Genomic DNA, 8,384 nt, shown 5'->3' with positions numbered 1-8,384 from the left:
ATGTAAGTGCCTCTGCCAAGACACTGGGGCTCTCCTCCCTTCGTCGTGACTTGACTTCCCAGGAAGGTCGTCTCATTACTCTTGTAGGAGTAACCTTCTCATAGTGCTGTGTGGCAGCAGATAAATGGTCCTTCACTTCATGAAGGACTGACCCCAACTAAAGGGAGATCTCTTCTACTGAACTGATTTTTAAGACGTACATATAAGGTGGATAATGTACGGTTCATGGACTCTAGCAGGCTCTCTAACTCTTTGTTTGAGAGGTTAGATTAGAAGTTTATGTGGCTTGAGAACAGAAGCCTGTCTTCTTGGCGGTTATAGCTGTAGACTCATACGCTATTTGTCCTTTTGTGTTTGACAAACTGCACTCACCATCATGGTTTCCAAACCCTTCCATGGCATAAAGCAGTTCACACTTTTGCCACTGTTTGTTTGTGTGTGTTTTTTAGGGATGCATAGTATTCCATTGTGTGCATAATACGTGGTGTATCCATTCGTCTACCGTTGAACACTTGCGCTGTTTCCAGCATTTTTCTATTATGATCTGTGCTGCAATAAACACTGGAGAGCTTCCATCGTTTGTGTTCTGCCTCTTAGTTCGTTGTAGCATATGCCAATAGTGGTATTGCTGGATTGTATGGGATTTCCATTCCCAGCTGTTTTAGGTAGCTCCAAATCGCTTTCCAAAGTGGTTGTATAGGATACGGTAATTCCACCAATGGTTTCTTGCTGTTAGGAGCCATCGAGTCGGTTCCAACCCATCGTGTCCCTCTGCACAAAAGAACAAAACACTGCACAGTCCTGGGCCAGCCTCACAATTGTTCCTGTGCCTGAGCCCAGGTTTGCAGCCAATGTGTCCATCCATCTTGTGCTCACCTTCCACTTATTTGCTGCCCCTCGACCCTACCAAACATCATGTCCTACTTCAGGAACTGATCTCTCTTGACAACATGTCAAAAGAACAAGTGACACAGTTTTGCCATCTTTGCCGCTAAGGAGCACTCTGGTTGTACTTCTTCCAAGACAGATTTGTTTGTTCTTTTAAGAGTCGTGGTACTCCCAGCATTCCTCGCCGGCACCATCATTGAAATGCATCAATTCTTCTGTGGTCTTCCTTATTCACTGTCCAACTTTCACATGCATACGAGGAACTGAAAATACCACGGCGTGGGTCAGGGGCACTTTAGTCCTCAAAGCAATGTGCCTGCTTTTCAACTCTATAAAGAGGTCTTGTGCAGCAGATTTAGCCCATGCAATGTGCCTTTTCCTCTCTTGACTGCTGCTCCCACGAGCATGGATTGTGCTCTAAGCAAGATTAAATCCTTGACAACGTAAATATTTCCTTCATTTATCATGAGGTTACCTATTAGCCTAGTTGTGAGGATTTGGGTTTTCGTTACGTTGAGTTGTCATCCATGCTGAAGGCTGCAGTCCTTGAACGTCATCAACAAGTGCTTCAAGTCCTCATCCCTTTCAGCAAGTACGAGTGTGTCATCTACATATTGCAGCTTGTTAATAATTCTACCTCTAATCCTAATGCCACATCCCCCTTCCGATAGTCCAGTTTCTCTGATGATTTGTTCTGCAAATAGATTGAAGAAGTGTGGTGAGAAGAGACAACCCTGCTGCTGATTTAGACGATGTGATATTTTCTTGTTCTGTTCCCACTACTTCTTCGTTATCCATGTTATATAAAAGTTCTTCGTGAACACAATGACATGTTCTGAAATTCCTATTTTTCTCCTGGCATAGACCAATGGGGGCTTCCAGTGCTTCATCAGCTTGTTGAAACATTTCCATTAGCATTTCATCGGTTCCTGGAGCCTTGCTTTTGACGAATGCTTTCAGTGAAACTCGGACTTCTTCCTTCAGTACATTGGTTCTTGCTCCAATGCTACCTCCTGGAATTATGAAATGTTAACTAGTCCTTTTTTGGTCCAGGGACTCTGTGTATTCTTTCCATTTTCTTTTGATGCTTCCTGTATTATTCAATATCTTGTCCATAGAATGTTTCAATGTTGCAACTCAAGGCTTGCCTTTTTCTTGAGTTCTTTCACCTTAAGATATGCTGAACTTGTTCTTTATTTTTTATTTTCTAACTCTAGGTCTTTGCACATTTCACTATAATACTCTACCTTCTTGAGCTGCCTTTTGAAATGTTCCGTTCAGCTCTTTGATTTCATTTCCACCATGTGCCTTATCTAAGATCCATGATTTCTACTATGTGCCGTGATCTATGATTAAGATCAGGTTCAGAGTCTCTTCCGATATCCACTTTGATCTTTTCTTCCTTTCTTTTTAATGACCCTTTGCTTTCTTCAAGAATGAGGTTTTTAATGTCTTCCCATGCTCATCAACTCTTCTGTCATTAGTGTTCAATGCAGCAGATCTAGTTTGGAGATGTTCTCGAAATTCAGGTGGGATAGATTTAAAGTCGTGTTTTGGCTTCGTGGACATGTTTTAATTTTCTTCAGCTTCAACCTGTACTTACATATGATCAATGGATAGTCTATTCCACAGTCAGCCCCTGAACTAGTTTTAGCTGCTGATACTGAGTTCCTCCAGTGTTGCTTTCCACAGATGTAGTCAATTTGATTTTGGAAAAGGTACTTGCTATGAACAAGTTGTTAGTCTTGCAAAATTCCATCATGCGATCTCCAGCTTCATTTCTATCACGGACACCATACTTTCCAACTACTGTTCCTTCCTCCTTGTTTCCAACATTTGCGTTATAATCACCAATAATTATCAATGTATCTTGATTGTATCAACTTCTAAATGAAGATGTTGGTAGAATTTTAAAATTTCTTCATAGCTAGTTTTGATAGTTGGTGCATACAACTGAACAATAGTTGTATTGATTGGATTTCCTTGAATTAGGATAGATATACTCCTAATACAGACAGCACTGTGCTTCAGGATGGGCCTTAAAATGCCCTTAATGGTGATGAATATTCTTATTCTTGATTGGGTCATCATCATTATTCTTGATTGGGTCATTCCTGGCATGGTAGACCATAGCTCACTAATGCCTAGGATATTGATCTTTATGTGTTCCATTTCATTTTTGAAGATTGCCAATTTTCTTAGATTTGTATTTCATACATTCCAAGTTCAGATTATTAATTGATGTTTGCAACTGTTTCTTTTCACTTTGCGTTGTGTCCTGTCAGCAAATGAAGATACCGAAGGCTTTACTCTCACAGGCTTTACGCCCTTCGCATCACCATGGTCAACCCTACTTTGAGAAGGCAGCTCCTCATCAGTCATGTTTTGTATGCCTTCCAACCCGAGGGCCCATCCTCTGGCACAATCTCTGACAATGTTATGCTTCTATTTATTAGGCATCAGTATCTGACAATGCTTTGGATTTCAGCGACTACTTCCTCCGAAGTTGACAGTCAGTTTCTTCTCGGGAATTAATTAGAAGCTTCACTGAAACCTGTTCACTTTGGGTGGCTCTGTTGACATGTGAATTATCAGTGACATAGCTTCTAGCATCACAATAACACACAAGCCACCACAGTATGATCAACTGTCAGATAAGTGGTGGAATTCTATTGACAGCATCATTAAGTTAGCCAATATTAAAGAGTTTCAAATACTGTTTAGAAAAGGAAAGTATAAATACGTAGGACAGTTTTTTTAGACCAAAATACACGGATTGTTGACCTGCACAGATGAGAAATGCAAGTGACCGGATACTATTTATGCAAACAGCGAGGGTGATCCCCAGCGACATAACACTCCTGAGATACCCCGAACATGTACAACAAAAAGAACAAACAAAGCAATACAGCCCCCAAATACATACGATTTTGGATACCAGGTCAAGTCCAGCATGCATTATGAAGGGAATCTGCTGACGAGTTTGAACTGCTCAAGTCAGACTCAGGCCTTTGATCTTCTATACTCAACTCACCGATGCACTCCGTTAAATGACCTTTTTCCTTCGATCCCCCAATGGTGGAGAGAGGGTGTTCCCCGGAGGTCTGTTTCCTGTGTAGTTCCACCAGTGAATCTTGGGCTCCCACTGTCATCCACAGCCTTCTGCAAACCAGAGTCTCAGACTTCAGGCTCTGATACAATCCTTCCTTCAACTTTGGATTACATGGTTCACATGCCTTCGGTGACTGATGACGGTGTGCTTCTTCCACGTGGACTCGGTGGACATCTCACTTAGATGGCTGCTTGTTTGGAGACAGGCCTTGAAGACCTGATCTAACAGCCAGGCACCATCTAATGTCTTCGCCACATTTTGCTATGGTACCCGTCTCCTCTGTGTTCCCTTCCTGAGGGTGGGTATCGAGCAAGGCCATAAGATAAGAACGAAGTGTTCATAAGTTGGAGCTGAGATTTAGTGTGATCCCCAAACCCATTCCTGGATCTGTTTGTTTGGTTTTGTTCTTCCAATTTATTCTCACTTGGGAATTAACCCAAATGTCATGTCATTGCATCGTTCATTCTCATCAAGCAGAATTGTACCATTGCTTCCATAATCAGTTCTTCCATAATCCTATTTCTTCCTGGATACCTTGACATAATCGCCCTTTTATCGCCCCCTTCTCCTCTGCCCTCCCTCCCCGGCACCCTTGTTCTACTTGGTGGAGGGATCTAGAGGTTCATCAATCCTGAGTTTCATTTACTGAAAGATAGAAAAACGTATTGCACAACTTCCAGAGAGTAATCCCCCACTCCACAGCACCTCTGAGATATACACTGACATGAACAGACAAAACCAAATATATCAGAATGATCATCACAGGTTTGCCAGCATAATATATATCGCGATACAACAGATAAGGCACTGATGTTACGAGACCTTATTTGTCAGCCTACCAACCGTTCTCCAAAATTGGTACAGCTGTCTTCTGCTTCCTCAGACACCCTGCATGTTCTGGCTTAAGCCCTCAAAGTCTAAGTGCATCTGAAGTCGGAAGGAGACTGTACTTGGGATGGACGTGGTTTTTGTGAACTTGGAACCCCACAGCAGCCCTGGGTGCATTTTATCTGCCAACCTTTGTGCTGACATGGAGTCAAGCACAAACTCGTTCCTACATGTGCTTACAACACCCAGTGAAACAGAGCGGAAAACCAAAATACCATCCCTTATAGCGCTATGGAAGGGTAACACTTCAAATCCCAGTCTATCTCTAAGACAGGCTGTATCATTATGAAACTGTAATATAAACCATGAAAGCATTAAAAAACTGTCTTATACGAATTCAGGTTTTCTTTTTCTCTTATGATACAAGGCCCAGAGACTGAGAACAGTTTCACCACACCAGTAGGTACACAGACACCTTCTATCATTATGTTTGCATATTCTTATCATGTGATTTTGCCTCATGGCTAGGAAATGGCATTCAGCATCATGACCAAATGTCCTGCAGGAGGAAACGGATGGGCAAAGGCTAATGAATACACGGCTTTACATCTGCTCTCCCTTTCATCATTTAAGAATCCTTCCCTTGGATCCCACAAAAAAATACCATGCTTGAGTATCATTAGCAGTAATTGTATCACATTCCACTACTGTGTCTTTGTGAGGTGTGGAAAGGGTTTGGTACTGAACTAAGGCTAGTGTGTTTGGCACAATACAATAACAAGCTAATAAACGCACACACGAAGAGAGCATTCGTGCCTCTACGGATCTCCCATAACACACTGAGCTCTTCAAGAAATGTGCAACACCCACACAGACAGACCAGTAACCCTTTTCTCAGAACATCAAGATCTGGCTGTGTTGACAGCCTGCAGGCATATCCTGTGTTGACAGCCTGCAGGCATTGTGTGCTATCACAGAAGGTCAGGAGAGGAACTGCATGCTCAAACCACCATCTGTGAAGGAAGCAAGCTAAAGATGTAGAAGATATCAGAACTTTGTGGACTGGTGACCAGTACTTTTCCTGCCAGGTTAAGTCAGCTGAAGGCTCTTGACTGATGTATCATCGATAGTGCCTATAAAGGACAGGGGTTACTTAAGAAACCTGATATCTACAGACACGCTCACTGGTTAGGGCGTAATGTGATGTTGGGGAGAACATAGTCATCGAACATATTTTCATCGGAGCCAGTTCATTCTTCTGATTCCTGGTTTCAACTAGGATTTTTAAAAAATCTAATAACTGATACAAATAGGTGAGCTGTCTCCTAAAATTCTGCAACTAGAAAGTTTAGTTTCTGTGGAATGATCTATAAGATAGAAGGAAGAAAGAAACATAGTACACAGAAGATGGTCAAATATATGCTCCAGAAAAATAATGTCACTGGGTAAAATAAAACACGATGATTATTATGTCACACTTGACTTTGGTTTTTTCTAGAGAAACAAAATGAATGCAGTCATGCATACACAGACACACACGGGGTCTTCCAAAAGCTCAAGGAAAATACGTTTTATGAAAAATTTGCGCATGGATTAAAAATTTCCCACACCCAAACAAACCCATATGAACTTGTTATAGGATGTCCAAATAGCATCTTATTTGAGGCACTAAGAAGGATACATCAGTTTGAAATGACCCCCCTGTCAAAACAACGTACATTTCACTAAAATTGAAGTCAGAGTAAACACAAAATTTATGCTGCATATTGGGTGGAAGAATGGTGAAATTATGGATGCTTTGTGAAAAGTTTATGGGGAAATGCCCCAAGCCACAAATCTGCAGTTTTCAATGGATCATTTGTTTAACGAAGGGATGCGATGATGTTGAAGTTGAAGTTCCCCAGCTGCAAACCATCCACATCAATTTGCAAGGAAACGGTTAATCTTGCTCTTGCCTGAATTGAAGAGGACCAGTGATTAATTAACAGGAGAAATCACAGCCAACACTATAGATAACTCAGTTGGTTCAGCTTATACCATTCTAACTGAAACATTAACACTGAGCAAACTTTCCACTTGATGCATGCCAAAACTGTTGGGCCCAGATTAGCTGCAGAGAAAGGCAGAGCTTTCCACGGGAGAAAAATATTTTTTCTTTTCTTTCTTTTTTTTAACCTGTCACCCTCTTTAACCCATCCACTGCTACGCATCCACCCTAGGCTAACTGAGAAATACCTGAGAAACATTAGTCTTAAAATATTGCCCTTTACAAAGACTGGGAAATGAGGTGAAAGTGCAGAAAGCAACAGTTTTCCCTCGGTTTGTGCTGCTGGGAGTTAGCGTCACAGTGTTTAGAGCTCCCCGTGCTACACGAGGATCCGCATGAGGGCGGACGAAACCTGATGAAACCCAGGTCAAACAGCTCCTCCTCCCCTGCAGAGTACATGGATGAGAGCTTAACTGGTTCACAGGCTCCAGAACCCCAGTGTCCACCAAAGGCCGTTAGGGGTCTCTAGGGAGAAATATGTACAATTGCTAAAAGGGCTGCCCAGGGTAGTGCCTATAATTATTCCAGTTAGCTTGGTGTCAATGCTTTGCCTACGGCTGTTATTTGGTTCAATGGTAGAATAAGGCGCCACTTCAAACCATATACAACTGAATTCTCCTCACATACGCGGGCAAACACACACCCACACTTCCACACCAGGCACATCACCTAGAAAATACAACAGCTTTGGAGGGAGGGGGAAAGATTTTTAAATAAATGAACATTCTGACAGATAAAACACTTGGATTGCAGAAATTCACTGAGGTTGGTGAGAAGGCTGTGCAGAGGTTTGCATACCAAAAGAGAACTTTTTTAAAAATTTAATCATTTTATTGGGGGCTCATACAACTCTTATCACTATCAATCCATCCATCCATTGTGTCAAGCCCATTTGTACATTTGTTGCCAGCATCATTCTCAGAACATTTGCTTTCTACTTGAGCCCTTGGTATTAGCTCCTCATTTTCCCCCCTCCCACCCCCACTCCCCCTCCCTCACGAACCCTTGATAATGTATAAATTATTATTATTTTGTCATAGCTTACACTGTCCGACATCTCCCTGCACACACTTTTCTGTTGTCCATCCTCCAGGGAGATAACTTTTTAGAGAATTGTCAGCAGACCGCTTGCCACCAGGAGACAAGGTAACTCCAGAGTCCAGCTGGGAAGACTTGGATTTGCGAGTGGACAGCAGGGAATGCTTGGCAGAAGCAGGGTCCTTGCCAACTCGTGGGTCTTTTCCCACTGAATTTGAGCTGGGCAGCTGGGAGCCTGGAGGCTGGGCCCCCTCTCCGACCCCTCATGCCCTGAACTCTGACAGGCTGACTTGACAGAACTTCCGCCTGCCTTCCTGGAGAGAAGCGCTGTCTTGCCAAGATCAGCTGACCGCCCGGCTTCCTTCTGTCTCAAGGCTGATTTGAAGAAGGACAGCCCCTTGTCCTCGGACTTGCTGTCCCTCTTCAGACCAGACTTCATGCTCAGGCTGGGAGACCGCAGGCTGGCCATGG

This window comes from Echinops telfairi, unplaced genomic scaffold (genome assembly GCF_000313985.2).
Source record: "Echinops telfairi isolate 266 unplaced genomic scaffold, ASM31398v2 ScPeMD7_5592;HRSCAF=6446, whole genome shotgun sequence".
Lineage (NCBI taxonomy): Eukaryota > Metazoa > Chordata > Mammalia > Afrosoricida > Tenrecidae > Echinops > Echinops telfairi.
Note: the sequence above shows the minus strand (reverse complement) of the source record.